Below are 14568 nucleotides of genomic sequence, written 5' to 3'. Positions count from 1 at the left end.
AATCATTAAAGATTAGGAAATTCCTGTAGTAGCGGATATTCAATACATTCTGGTGTATTAGGGAATTCCCTTAAGTATTTCTTTGAAACTATTAAGCGGGTAGGTATTATGCATATTGATCTACCACATTCATGCTAATTCATAGCAAGCAAAATGTGGGACCACCATCCTAACATACAAATAAGATATGCAACACGCTCTAAGTGTTGCGTAGTCGAACCGCACAAATATTTACGAAAATTTTGTGAAAAGGAATGCAGAAAAACTAGACTCGAGTTGCTGGACTCTTTTTGACCGTGTGAATGCACAGAGCGACACCAAAAGAAAATTTGAAAAAAATGAGACTCTTTTGAGTCCCAATGTAAAAGCAGACTTAGCAACAGTTGATGAATGAGCAACAGCAACAAAAACACTTTAATAAAAGCAACAACAAAAATGTGAATACAAAAACAAGAGCAACACCCACACTTGCGCACTCTCCAAAAAAGTGTATTGTAATAATTTGTAATGAATAGCTGACGGCTGGCATTTCGATGCGTTGACCCACTCTGCCAAAAGCGGCATGCCGCGCACCGACTGAATGCCCAAGAGAGGGCGAGCAAATACAAGTTGCGTCGGCGATGCGAGTGCCGGGTGTGGGGCATGCAACTGCAACTTTGCTGCAACAGACGTGTGCAACGCCTACGCGTACGCAAATTTCCAACAATCATAACAACAACAACACTAACCAGAATAACATCAACAACAATATTTTCAGCCTGTGCTCATATGTGCTGTACAAATATTGGAATTATGAGTAATAAATGTACAACACTCGCTGGTGGCCGTTAGTTGTCATTTAGTGGCGACGAAGGCGGCGGATTGCCAAACAGCGGCTGATTGAGCGGCAAGCGCTGGTGTTGGTGGTGCACCGGCGGTGCACGGTGTGCAGGGTGTACAGTGTAATGTGGCTAATTGCCGCTTTGCTCAGTGGCGACAAGTGATTTCATTTGTAAGTGCGTTTGTGTATGTTTGTATGTTGGCTTGCTGGGTATATTTGTGTGCGTTGTGCAGCTGTGTTTCTCAACTGAAAGTTGTTGCAGCTTTTGTGGCAATTAAGCGTGCTAATTTTTGCCGTTGCTTAAAGACGTAACTTCTGGCGATTAAATTTGTCAATTTCGGTACTTGTTTGATGCTGTAAATGTGTGTGTGTTTTAAGGAACTTAAATGTTATTTGTTGCGGAAATCGATTTAAGATGGTGCATAGTTGATTGTGTAAGGCAAATTAGTTATATTTTGGTTGAGCGCAGTCTATAAAATATTTATTATTCCGTTAATTGCAGAAGTACATATTTTCTGTCGAGAATATTTTATTATAAATCTTTTAATTTTCCAAACACTTTTTTTTTGAAATATGCATTCCAAATATTTATGCCAAAGACAGTTATGTCAATAACATAAAATGCCAATTCTCTTCCCAGGTGAATTTTTTATTGCATAAAAGAGTACAAAGAATACTTTATCTTGAGTTTGATCGAGCCCTTTTCATCGATATATCCAATATCGGAGCTTCTGACAAATGATCAGGTTGTTGGGAAAAAAAAGAACGTGGGCACAGTTTCAGTTTGATATTTCTAAAACTGAGTGAAATGGCTAAATCGACACAGCTGATCAGTTATATACAAACATACTTTATAGGATCTCCGAGTTACAAATTTCGTGGCAAACTTACTATATCCTGTTCAGGGTATAAAAAAATAGTTTAAGTTTCATAATCCGAATTTTAAAGTTCATTGCTCAGTTATACGTAAAATAGTTTAGCACGACTAGTTAGATATAAGCTGTGTTCGATTCGCGAATTCTTGCAGAATCGAACAAACAACTGTAATCAATTTACGAATGGTTATACCCCTTAAATTTAATACTAGTTGCTTTCGATACGCTAAAGGTTATAGAGTAGCGAATCGATCAAACTATGCCAGGTGCTCAAACGGATTGGCAGCATTTATGGTGCAGCGATGCGTTTATATGTTCTCTGATGCATGCAAAGTTGTGTAAAGTTTCTCCCATTTGTGGAGAAATGTTTATTTAAAGGCCAAATAACAAATTCTTGGTTTCGAGGTTTGATTAAGCCTTATGTATACTTTTAACAATTATTTTCGATATTAAGCCTAATTTTTTAAAACCAATTAGTACATTCTTTGTATTGTCACATTTGGCAGGTACTGAGCTTTTGAGCGCTTCACATTAGTAAAACTGGTCTAAACTCTGTAGAGCAAAACTTGGTATAAAAAAGGGAGCGGTTTCTTGTATCAAATTCAATTTTGTTGTTGTTGCTTTTGTGTGTAAAGTTTTTGACAAGAGAACATCACCTGAAGATAGCGAGCAGAGAAAAGGTCGAATCGATGCTGCCTATAGATGTCGTGAGTGTATATCGAGATGTTTATAAAAACAAAATTTAATTTATATCTAGTGCTTCGCTGGCTTCAGTGCGATCGCTCGTTCTACCATATAATCAACTTTTTCAAACTATTAATAACAATATCCATCTTCATCAGTATTGGGAAATGTTTATTCAAACCCATTGAGAGAGACTGGGGATGAATCCATTAGTCGTTTGTAAGTAATTTTAAAGATAAATAAATAATATTAAGGAACCCAGCGGGAACGTAGGTGTATAAGTAAAATTTTGAAAATGTTAAATTTTGCACATATTCAAAATCATCACAAAGCTAGCAGAAATTATTTGAAATAAAATTTAGCATTTATGAATACTACAAACATACATATGTTCACTAGATACAAATAATTTTGAACATTTGAAAAATTACTCAGAACTTGGAAATGAGAGCAAGTGAAATTTCAAAATATTCAAAAAATAAAACAAAATATCAACGAAACCAAACAACAACAACAACAAAAAATAAGGTAAAATAAGGTGAAAACTAGGAGAATTAAACAAAATACAAAAACAAATATTATTTGCAATTACAATGACATTTTGTATTTGTCAGCGTGTTTAGCATGACCTAAATTTAGAATAGACAAACAAGTGAGCAACTTAACAGCAGCAGCAACAGCAACAAGAATAAAGATCGACTTACTAACTACCATACATACATATGTGTACATATACATATACTTATACATATGTAGATATATCAAATGAAATGCGAATTTCTTGAATGAACGTCTTAAAGTTTTACTCGGCCGGTAAAAATTCGACTGAACCGCCTTGAAAGGAGCACAACTGTTAAATTAAATTATTACTATCTGTACTAAATTGCGGTGAATTCAAAGAAAACTTGGCGTAGGTGGTGTTCAAAATATATATATGTATCTACGTACATATGTGCATTTGTGTGCGTAATTTTTCGACATTCCCATTTCTTGTTTTTGGGGGCAGATACAGTAGGCTTATGGTGTCTACCACAGCAACTATAGGTATTTCGTACGAAGGTGTTAGGGCGCTATTTCTGTTACATACAAATACGTAATTTTGACTTTTGTAAATTTTTGGTTAATTTTCAGAATCATGTAGAACACGTTTCCTACTAAATGATATAGAAATAAATATAGTTTTACAAAAATAAAAAACCAAAAAGTGAAAAATAATTCCTTATATAAATTGACTAGTGGGCTATGACCACTTTTAAATTTCAGCCAGTAGGTGTCCCTTGTTGCCGCGATCCCTAGTGTCAAATTACAGTACGGTATCCTAATTTAGTGTTTAGTTATGATACCTTATACTATGTTCGTACCAACACAAAATTCGTGTTTTCATAGACAAAAGAGGTTTTCACGCGAAAACTTGTGTTTTCATCCATACAAAATCTGTCAAACGAAAAAACAGTTTTCGCGCTGAAAACCCCTTGAAAACTTACATTCCACTCATTATAATCGGTGCCTGCTCTAGTTTAATCGATAGTATTAGAAGACAAATTTTGCCAGCCCTAAATGTCAGTTGACAATTTGTTTACATTCCATAATTGTCCTAAACGTACCCTACAAGAAACTGCTGATGGGTTCACCAATACACTCTCATTTGATATGTCAGTACTGTTAATTTACATTTGCATTTTTAAATTCAGAACTCTCCACTGATTGGAGAAAGACGTACGCAGAGCTATTGAGAGGAGGAGATGGCATCAAGTGAAAATTTATTTTTATATTTTCATATTTTATTATATAATATTTTTTGTTGCATTCATTTTTATATTTAATTATATTATTATAACTAATTTTGATTAAAAGTATATTATCTACTGCGCAAAAGAATTATTCACTTCTGATAGCGTTTCAGTCATAACTAACAATTTTCAGCTATGACGGATTTATGGTCCGCAATGACTCAGAAAAAAACAAAACAAACAACAAGTAAGGAAGGGCAAAGTTCGGATGTAACCGAACATTTTATACTCTCGCAAAGTCAAATGGTATACTCGTTTGAGATTTCTTTGTGGATTGGCTGATATTTTCGGTAGAAGGTCAACATGTTTAGTACTTAGGGGCTTGAACAGTTTTTGTTCCATTTAGACAATTTTTGGTCACAAGGTGGCATACTTTAAACGTATTATTCACGCAAAGTTTTACCCCGATATAATCATTGTTGCTTGATATGCATAGTGGAAAGTGAAAGAATCAGATAGAATTTAAAATGGTGTTATATGGGAAGTAGGCGTGGTTGTAGTCCGATTTCCCCATTTTCGCACTATAACATAGAAATATGAGAAGAATGCTATGCACCGAATTTGGTTGAAATCGGTTAAGCAGATCCCAAGATATGGGTTTTTACCTAAAAGTGGGCTGTGCCACGCCCACTGTCTAATTTTAAACGCGGTTCCTATAAAGTCATCTCATACCATCCCAGAGATAAAATTTAATGTCTCTGGCGTGTTTAGTGCTTGATTTATCGCGCTTTTAGTAGTTTTTAACCGTACCGTTATATGGGGAGTGGGCGGAGTTGCCACCCGATTTCAATTATTTTTACGCTGTAGGTAGAAGTTCTAAAAACATTTGCTTCCAGTAAATTTTGTTATTATAGCATTAGCGGTTTAGGAGATATGCACATTAAACCTATTAGAGGCGGGACCACGCCCACTTAAAAAAAAAAACTTTTAACTGCAGATGCCCCACCCTAATGAGATCCTGTGTACCAAATAACAGTCTTCTATCTTATTGCGTAGCTTAGTTATGGCAATTTATTTGTTTTTGATTAATGGCGTTTTGTGGCCGTGGCAGCGGTCCGATTACGCCCATCTGCAATACCAACCAAATGTAAACAAATAGATGTGTGAACTGTCAATGAAAACTCATCGAAAACGCACAATGTCGGTCAAAACGACTTTGGTTCCACAATCCACAAATTGTGTTTTCAAGAGGATTTCAATTCGGTGCGAACATAGTATTATACGTTTTCTTTTAATGATATTTTGTGGGCGTGATAGTGATCCGGGTGCTAAGGAACATATGTATAAGGTTTCAGCAAGATTATAGATAGCAATTTATACTCAAGTTATCGCTTGCATTGATAAAAGTTACAAACATACAGGTGAAACTAATAAAAGCATTATAATAATTTACCATCCTTACTGATACTATGCATTAACTCCATTAAAACAAGATAATTTGAAAATAATCTATTCCAAATTTCGTGATTTCCAAACGAAAGGGCCATGTCCACAATTTCATATAGATATCTCAAAAACTGAGGGACCAGTTCCTGTTTATACAGCAGACGAAGTTTATTACTACAACCCCCAACATTTCCTTCTGGGTCTTACAAACTTCGTTGTAAACTTAATATACCCTGTTCAGGTTGTAAAAGTAGATTTAATGACGCTTTATGTCATATTATATCTTCACTGCAAATAATATATACATATGTCATGAGAGGCGTTGGGTATGGATAACTGAAGAGAGGAAGGTTGTGTCAGCTCTTTATATGCTGAATTGACTCCCATTTATTCTGTTGAACCGGTTTTGTATACGTTCTTGTGTTGGTATTTGGTTTACATCTCATTCTTTGATGAAAGCTACATAAATTAAAATAATAAATGGTACGTCTAGAAGTTTTCATCCTTAATCGTTGCAGTAAACAAGCCATATAAAATTAGCAAATAAAATATATTTTACTTATATACATATTAATAATATACATATATGTATTTATTCACGAAACTAATCAAAGAGACACGTGTGTGCTTATATGATTACTTACAAAGCCAATTGTGTAAACGATTTACATCAAGTGATAAATTTTAAGGGATGCTTACCTGAAAATAAGGGAAAGTAAATATAAATTACTATATCAAATAGAGATATGTGAAACCACTGAAAAATTACATAACTCATAAAGCAATTCTCATAAGAATTTAAAATTCTTTTGGTAGTAGTTTCCCCTACAAATGTACATACTTGTATGAAGGTTACCAACAGAAATTTTATGAGTAAATACAGCTCATTCCTTCCAATGCTAGAATTTCAAGTCGTTCGAGGTTACACATCTTTGGCGATTTTCACTAACAACCAATGGGATTTAAGTCGAAGCGGCTTCTGATACTAATATCAGGCATTATTAGTTTAGATTGATGGAGTTAATTCGATTTCTCTGTAACCCTTAATGATCTACCTTATTTCTACCATGGGTATTCATTTAAATAGATAAAAGTCTCGTAAGCCATATAAGTTTACCATTGCGTAAATGACTTGTCAAAATTTGTATGAAAATTCATTTACGCACACCGGATAAATTTACTTAGCAAATTCGTTGTGCAAGAAATGTGCGTAAACTTACGAGGGTATGAATGCAACCCTGCCAAATCAAAGTGGAAGAGGTAAGCATTAAACTTAAAAATTAATATTTGAATTAATTTCTACTCTAACTATTATACCTATTATAGAACTCATAGCAAAAACCAAAAACGAAAACGCATTAACCCAACTGACCGCTGGACAGAGTCGCAGGTGCTTCATTTGCTGCAAGCAGTTGCCAATATGGTGAAAGAGAGTTTAGAGTCGCTTGATGTTGCAGTTGAAGATAACAATTTTATTTATGTGCATATATTTATTCCAGATTTGTTAATGTTTTTCAGAAAATGACGGCCGAAAAGTTTTACAAGAAGGTGCAAATAAGTACTCCGGCACTTCAGTGGATCTTTTGGGTGGCGCTTAACACCTTATGTATCCGCAGTGCCCTGGAAAGGCAAAACTGTTATATTTTTTTGTATTTTCAGTTCTTTTAAATTGTTGAACCGTTCTTTCACTAAACCAAAGCAGTGCACAATTCTAATTCGTTGCTAGCTAAAAGTTCTGGTGAACAGATTTCGGTGTTGCATAGTGCATTCTATTGCAATCCTAGTTCAGAAGTTTTTGAGAACACCCCGCAAATATTACATATTCTTGTGTCATGTACACTGCCAGGCTAGATAGTAGATTATGATCATAGACTCAGAGGTATGTATACTTCTGTGATGGAGCTGATTCGATATCTTTGTAACCCTCAATGATCTACCTTATTTCTACTATGTTTTAACACTAATCGTTAGTAAAAAGAAAAAAACGGTAACTTCGGATGAATCTTAACTATAGTACTCTTCATAGGTGTATTTATAATACCATAAAAGGGTACAAGGAGATCTTTATATCGATTTTGATCGATCAGTTTGTATGGCAGCTATATGCTATAGTGGTTCGATCTGAATCATTTCTTCGAAGATTGTACTATATATATTATATAATATCGCTCGCTAAATTTAGTGAGATTCTTGTCAAATAAAACAATATTCCATACAAGACCTTGATTTTGATCAACCAATTTGTATGGCTGCTATACGATATAGTGGTCCGATATCGGCGGTTCCGGGAGGAAAAAATGTGTGGACGGACAGACATACGGATATGGCCAAGTCGAATCAACTCATTATGTTCATCATTTAATGATACATTTTATAGGGTTTCTGATGTTTCCTTTTAGGTTTATGAACAAAAGCAAGAAGTGGAAGGTATATTTTTGAATACCAAAAGAGGAGTGCGAAATCTTCTTTCGCGATAAGCATCTGAAAGCTAGAGAGCGAGACAGAAAGATCTTCGGATATCATAAGTGAGAGAACACGCAATTGCGTTCAACAACAAACCAAAAACAAGTAAGGAAGGGCTAAGTTCGGATGTAACCGAACATTTTATACTCTCGCAAAGTCAAATGGTATACTCGTTTGAGATTTCTTTGTGGATTGACTGATATTTTCGGTAGAAGGTCAACTATAGGCACTGGGGTCCACATATTTAGTACTTAGGGGCTTGAACAGTTTTTGTTCGATTTAGACAATTTTTGGTCACAAGGTGGCATACTTTAAACGTATTATTCACGCAAAGTTTTATCCCGATATAATCATTGTTGCTTGATATGCATAGTGGAAAGTGAAAGAATCAGATGGAATTGAAAATGGTGTTATATGGGAAATAGGCGTGGTTGTAGTCCGATTTATGAAATATACGTTATGTACCGAAGTTTGTTGAAATTGGTTAAGCAGATCTCAAGATATGGGTTTTCACCTAAAAGTGGGCTGTGCCACGCCCACTGTCTAATTTTGAACGCGGTTCCTATAAAGTCCTCTCATACCACCCCAGAGATAAAATGTAATGTCTCTGGCGTGTTTAGTGCTTGATTTATCGCGCTTTTAGTAGTTTTTAACCGTACCGTTATATGGGGAAAGGGCGGAGTTGCCACCCAATTTCAACTATTTTCACACCGTCAATAGAAGTGCTAAAAACATTTGCTTCCAGCGAAATTAGTTATGGCAATTTATTTGTTTTTGATTAATGGCGTTTTGTGGGCGTGGCAGTGGTCCGATTACGCCCATCTGCAATACCAACCGTCTCCCGGTACCAAGAAACATGTCTACCAAGTTTCATAAAGATATCTCAATTTTTACTCAAGTTATAGCTTGCACGGGCGGACAGACAGCCACCCGGATTTCAACTCGTCTCTTCATTCTGACCATTTATATAAATATAACCCTATATCTAACTCGATTAATTTTAGGTGATACAAACAACCGTTAGGTGAACAAAACTATTATACTCTGTAACAACAGTTTGCGAGAGTATAAAAAAACAATAGAATAATTTTAACTACGTACACATGAGGAGAACACCGGCAAAAGTAAAAACAACATGCGGCGACATGTGTAAGCTCACACAACGGCGGTGATACATAGAACGAGTGGGTGGCGATGGCATAGAGGAGACAAGGCAAAAAATACAACAATGACACATTAATGATATATGATTTTTGGTAGGCACGCTGCTAGCGAATGAATAAGCGGGTGTTGGCGGCGTCGGGGGCACTCGTGTACTTTATCTACGCGCTGTAAAGATAAAGTTCGCACACACGCGCGAATAACCGAAAATAGTGCGGAGCTTATTACAATGTTTTGGCGAATAGTTTTTTTTTGTATTTTTATTTAACTACAGCATTTATTTTCATTCCTATGCTGTGTGTGCTGTTTGTTAGCACAGTTGGGGAGTAGTTGTGGGCATTTGCCCTTCTAATAGGTGGAAAGCACACAATGTGTGCTAATAACAAGTAGCGAAGGGCTAATTTCGAGTACAACCGAACATTTTATACTCTTCCAACTTGCAAAGATCAAAGCCGGCTAAATACCTTCAAGTGTTTTCAAAATTTCATATTACAAAATGTAGCGAAAGAATTCAACATTCACTGTTCAACGAAATTACAATCCATTTTGGTATTTTATTAACTTATATTGAATGTCATAGATTCACTTAGATATCTTACTATATTTTACTTAGCGTCAACGAAAATTATATTAAAATCATCCTTAAATGAAAAATATGTGATATAAACTCAATTAAAGAAGCTAAACTTAGTGTAAGGAGTAGATGTGCAAACTTAACCAGAGGATCGCAATTCATTATATTAAGCATATAAGGTTTAGAATTTCGTTCATATTCAGCAGTAAGCCACATAATTTTTAAGAAAACGTGTTCATTTAATTTTATTAAAGTATACCACATTTTTTAGGCTATATTGAGAGCAGATAAAAACAGATAATTTTGACATGGCTGAGGTATTCTTAAGAGCATATTGTATTTCCAAGCAATTTTATAAATATATATTTAACATATTTATAATTTATAAATAATATATAACTCACACACTGAACGACTTGTTCGTCATACGGTTTGTTGGAATAAAGAAAATCAATATATAATATATATACATATGTAGTAAATGGGAGTAGAGACAAATTTGTATTCGCATTCGCATTTCGGTGCTAAACTATAGACATTAAATATTATACGTTCAGTTGATTTTGCTAAGATATATTTCGTAGTGATTGGTTTTTATGGTATAAGGCCAACCGGAAGTTTGAAAATCTTAAATGCTTGCTGAATTTCATCCAGGGGGAATAGGGTTTTCTAATTTATCCTTCGGTTTTTAATTTTTATTTTGAATAAATGCATAACATTTGAAGGCGAATTTAAGTCTAAACTTAGAAATCATACTGAGGAAAACATTGTTAAATTACCAAAAGCAACCACCGATATAAAAAACTGATTGGTTTAAATTCGTTAAGCATTTATTATCAAAATGTTAGAGGTCTTAATACAAAATTAACCAACTTGCACTTAAACAATTCCAATTTTAATATCCATATAATTGGATTTGCAGAAACATGACCAAGGCCTCACGTTATTGATAATGAGATTTTAAACAGCGAATTTCAAATGTTTAGATGTGATCGACTGAACAGAATCGGAGGAGGTGTTCTATTTGCCGTACAATCATCTTTCCCATCTGAAGATGTTCTCGTTTCAGGAACCGACTTCTTTTACATTTAAATGTATTAGAGTCTAGGAGGGACGCAATCCGCATACGTGCGGAATTAGCAGAGTCAGAAAAGGCAAGAGTGTATTGAAATCTAAAACTGCTCGGCAACATAACCAAAAATTTCAACAGCTAAGATTTAAGAGAAAGTAATAAAGTCTTTTTAATTTTGAAAAGTGTGTCAGATAAGTCAAATGTGCTGAAATGACAATTAAAATCATGACATTTTTATACCTCGCTTATGAATGCTTCATCTTACATTTTTTAGTGTCTAAACCGTAACTTTAAAGCGTTTTTCCTACAACTCTAATACAGTGCCACATATACGTATAAACGCACTCTTAGTTTTAATTTTGCTAACTTCTTTCTCTCTTTCTTTGCATTGCACTAATTACAACAAATTCTCTCTGATATTATTTGTTAAACTATTTTTCCGTTAGTTTGATGAGATATTTCTCAAAGACACTATTTGTGTCAAGTTTTATACATATATGTATATTTATGATTTGTATACCGGAAAGTGAAAGAATCATATAGAATTTAAAATTGTGATATATAAGAAGTAGACATGGTTGTAGTCCGAATTAGCCTGTACTGTAGTAGTGTGTAGTATTGAAATGATACAGTTATGTACCAAATTTGGTTGAAATTGGTCAAGCGGTTTCGAAGATATGTGGTTTCCCCATGTGATTTGTTGTACCAAACTCTAGTTTTGTATTTTAATTTGCTGCTTGGTTATGTCAATTTCTAGGTTTTCGATTAATGGGATTTTGTGGGGGTGACGTTGGTCCGACTACGTCCACCTACAATACCATACTTCTTATGCTGATAAGGATCATGTGTACTAAGTTTCATCAAAATACTTAAATTTTTACTCAAGTTACATACATTACACGGACGGACGGACAGACAGGCAGTAACCCGGATTTCAACTCGTCTCGCCATCCTGACCAATTATATATATGTAAAATATATAACCCTAGTTTCAGCATATATATGTATACTTCTGTTGACAAAATCGCATTCGCCGGCTACACTCATGGTCGAACTAAATTAACGTAAAATATATGTATGTGTGTATGTATGCGTGTATATGCAGCGTATACGAATTTTATATCAATTATAACAAATCTAGCTCGTGCCTTTGAGTGTAGACACACATAGATACATACAAGCATACACACATATATATATATATATATGCATATGAACTATTTACATTATATAATATACCATAAATATTTATGAAAAAATTGCTAACATTTTTATTGATATTTATATTTGTACGTTTTTTTATACTTGATCACAGAGGCATACAATTTTTGTCATTGTCTTTCATTTGCCAAATTGTGTAACAAACTTTCCTCATCGGATAGGTTGTTTGCTTTTTAACTTCTCTCTGCCGTTTTTTGTTTTTTGGTTCTTTTTGCTTTTGGTTTTTTTATTTTTGTGCGTGACGTCAAACGATTTTCGGCTGCCTCTATGTTATACACTTCAACGTTTGATTTACTAGTTCAGCGCTAATTTTGCTAACAAACACACAAACGTACCATCATAAACATGTACACATACATACATAAGTACTTAGAAGTGTGTTGTGCTCTCGAAAAACGTTATCGCCATCCAACAGGACGCACAACAGCAACAATCAGCGGCACAGCTGTCGTATTAGAAAATATGACTTGGGAGAAATTGTAAAATTTTAATGTTTAAATAAATAAAATAATTGCTTTGGCATATGTTCTTTCAAAGGTATTGTACATTTTTTCATAATGCTATACCATTTACAGATTTACAGTGGTGTACAGATTAATAGTAACGTCAGGTAGTACACCTGTTGTAGATAACCTGACAAATAATTATTTAATATTATATAATACACTTTTTACAAGCAAAAATTCCTGAATAGAGTTGCCATGAATTGTTAATTATGGAAAATTATTATTAGTATTAGATGACGCTTCAAAAATCACTTTCACACAGTAAGTAAGTAAAATGACATATTAAGTTTTCTTATTCGTTATAAAGTTCCATGGAAATATTTATAAACAGAGTCGCAAATATATTTATTACTTTAAAAGATCTTAGTTTGCTTACTAATTAGTAACTAAATAAAGTTACATACATATTATTTTTTAATTAGTTATAAATTTCCATTTATGAACAGGGTTGCTATATATTTTTTTGGCTTCTGTACTTAACTATAAAAAACCGTTAAAAAATGTATGTAATATATACACATGAAAGTATTTATGAGCAGAATTGCCATTCACTTATATTTGCATTGCTACTTAACTTTAAAACCAATTTTACCAAAATGGCGCGTTCAGAGGTAATTGAGTCCTTGTGGACAGCACTCCTTACTTTATAAGATATTTCAGAAGTGGATATCCATAATGTTACAATGTTTATGAATAGTTTTTGTTTTTAGTTTTTATTAACTTTTTCCGAAAAATATGCCACATTACTGATTTAACTAAAAACATTACCTTCTCACCAAATTAGTTACAATTATATAAGTATAAGCTAAATGGAGTTGCTATGTATTTGTTTTTTGCTTTACATAAAAAAATTCCACATTAAAAGATCTTTCTAAATTAGTTAAATTTTTTGATCACAATTTTTCCGAAAGGAGTTGCTTCATTTTTATTTACTTTGCATCAGAAATTTGATAAATTACTCCTGTAAATATAAGGTAGGTGGGTAGAGCGGATGTTTGACGAAGCTTATGCCTTTAAGAGGTCCTATGAGAGTGATCACGAATTTCCACCTAATTTTTATGACAAATATGGTAAGTTGATGGGATGTTACATTAATATTATATGTAACTACCAATTCATCCTTAAAATAAACTTGATAAGGGTTACCAGATTTCTTATTATAGTTTCTAGTTAGTTGTTGTAGTTTTTAAATAGTGTTGCCATACATGTTTCTTAACTTTGAAAGCAATATTTAGTGAACTAGTGTAACTATAAAGGTTCCATGATTCTTGATCTCCGGAAAAAATATCCCCGGAAAAAAAAAATATCCCCTTGACACGATATCCCCGACAATTAATACTACAATAAAAATTTTTGATAACAAACTATCAGTTATAATAATGAATTAACAATTACTTACAAATGTAAGCTTGAATTTATTAATAAAATTGTATTACAATAGTTATTTCAACATTTGGCGCAATTCAATAATAAAAATTTTAATTTATCAGAGTAACGAATACAAAATTAATTAACACATAAAAACATAATTCACAGATTAAGCATTGTACAACAAAAACATAAATAAATACGTAAATGTATTATCAAGTAAGAGAAATTGATCTTTAATAAATGTTTTTTCACAAAATTATCAACAAAAGTTTAATTTTTTTATAATTAGTATTACTATAAGAACGATTGAAATAATATGAATAATTAATGTGTAACCCTGGTCGGTCCAACACCGTGGTGCTCATAATTAAATCGCGTCAAACTTCTTTCCGCACTGTGTGTGTGGGACATTGTGTCAAGGGGATATTTTGTCGGGGATATTCTGTCGGGGATATTTTGTCCGAGGATCAAAACGCCTGATACCAACTATAAAATATAATATAACTGAAATGATCTTTCTATGAGCTTTTTCGGACAAGGTTACCATATATTATATTTATTTTGAAATACATATTGTATATGAAAATTATGTATATTAAAAATTAAAAAAAATTTGGGCATAAAATGTGAAACAAAAATCTGCTT

General features: G+C 33.5%; 1 protein-coding gene across 7 annotated transcripts in view; it reads right to left on the bottom strand.

Moving 5' to 3' along the window:
* Positions 1 to 14568, bottom strand: part of fru (sex determination protein fruitless) — a 300477-nt gene that overhangs the window by 68216 nt on the left and 217693 nt on the right. The gene's annotated exons all lie outside the window — the stretch shown is intronic.

The sequence above is a fragment of the Bactrocera oleae genome, chromosome 2, assembly GCF_042242935.1.
Source record: "Bactrocera oleae isolate idBacOlea1 chromosome 2, idBacOlea1, whole genome shotgun sequence".
Lineage (NCBI taxonomy): Eukaryota > Metazoa > Arthropoda > Insecta > Diptera > Tephritidae > Bactrocera > Bactrocera oleae.
This window is presented reverse-complemented; position numbering and strand designations above follow the sequence as displayed.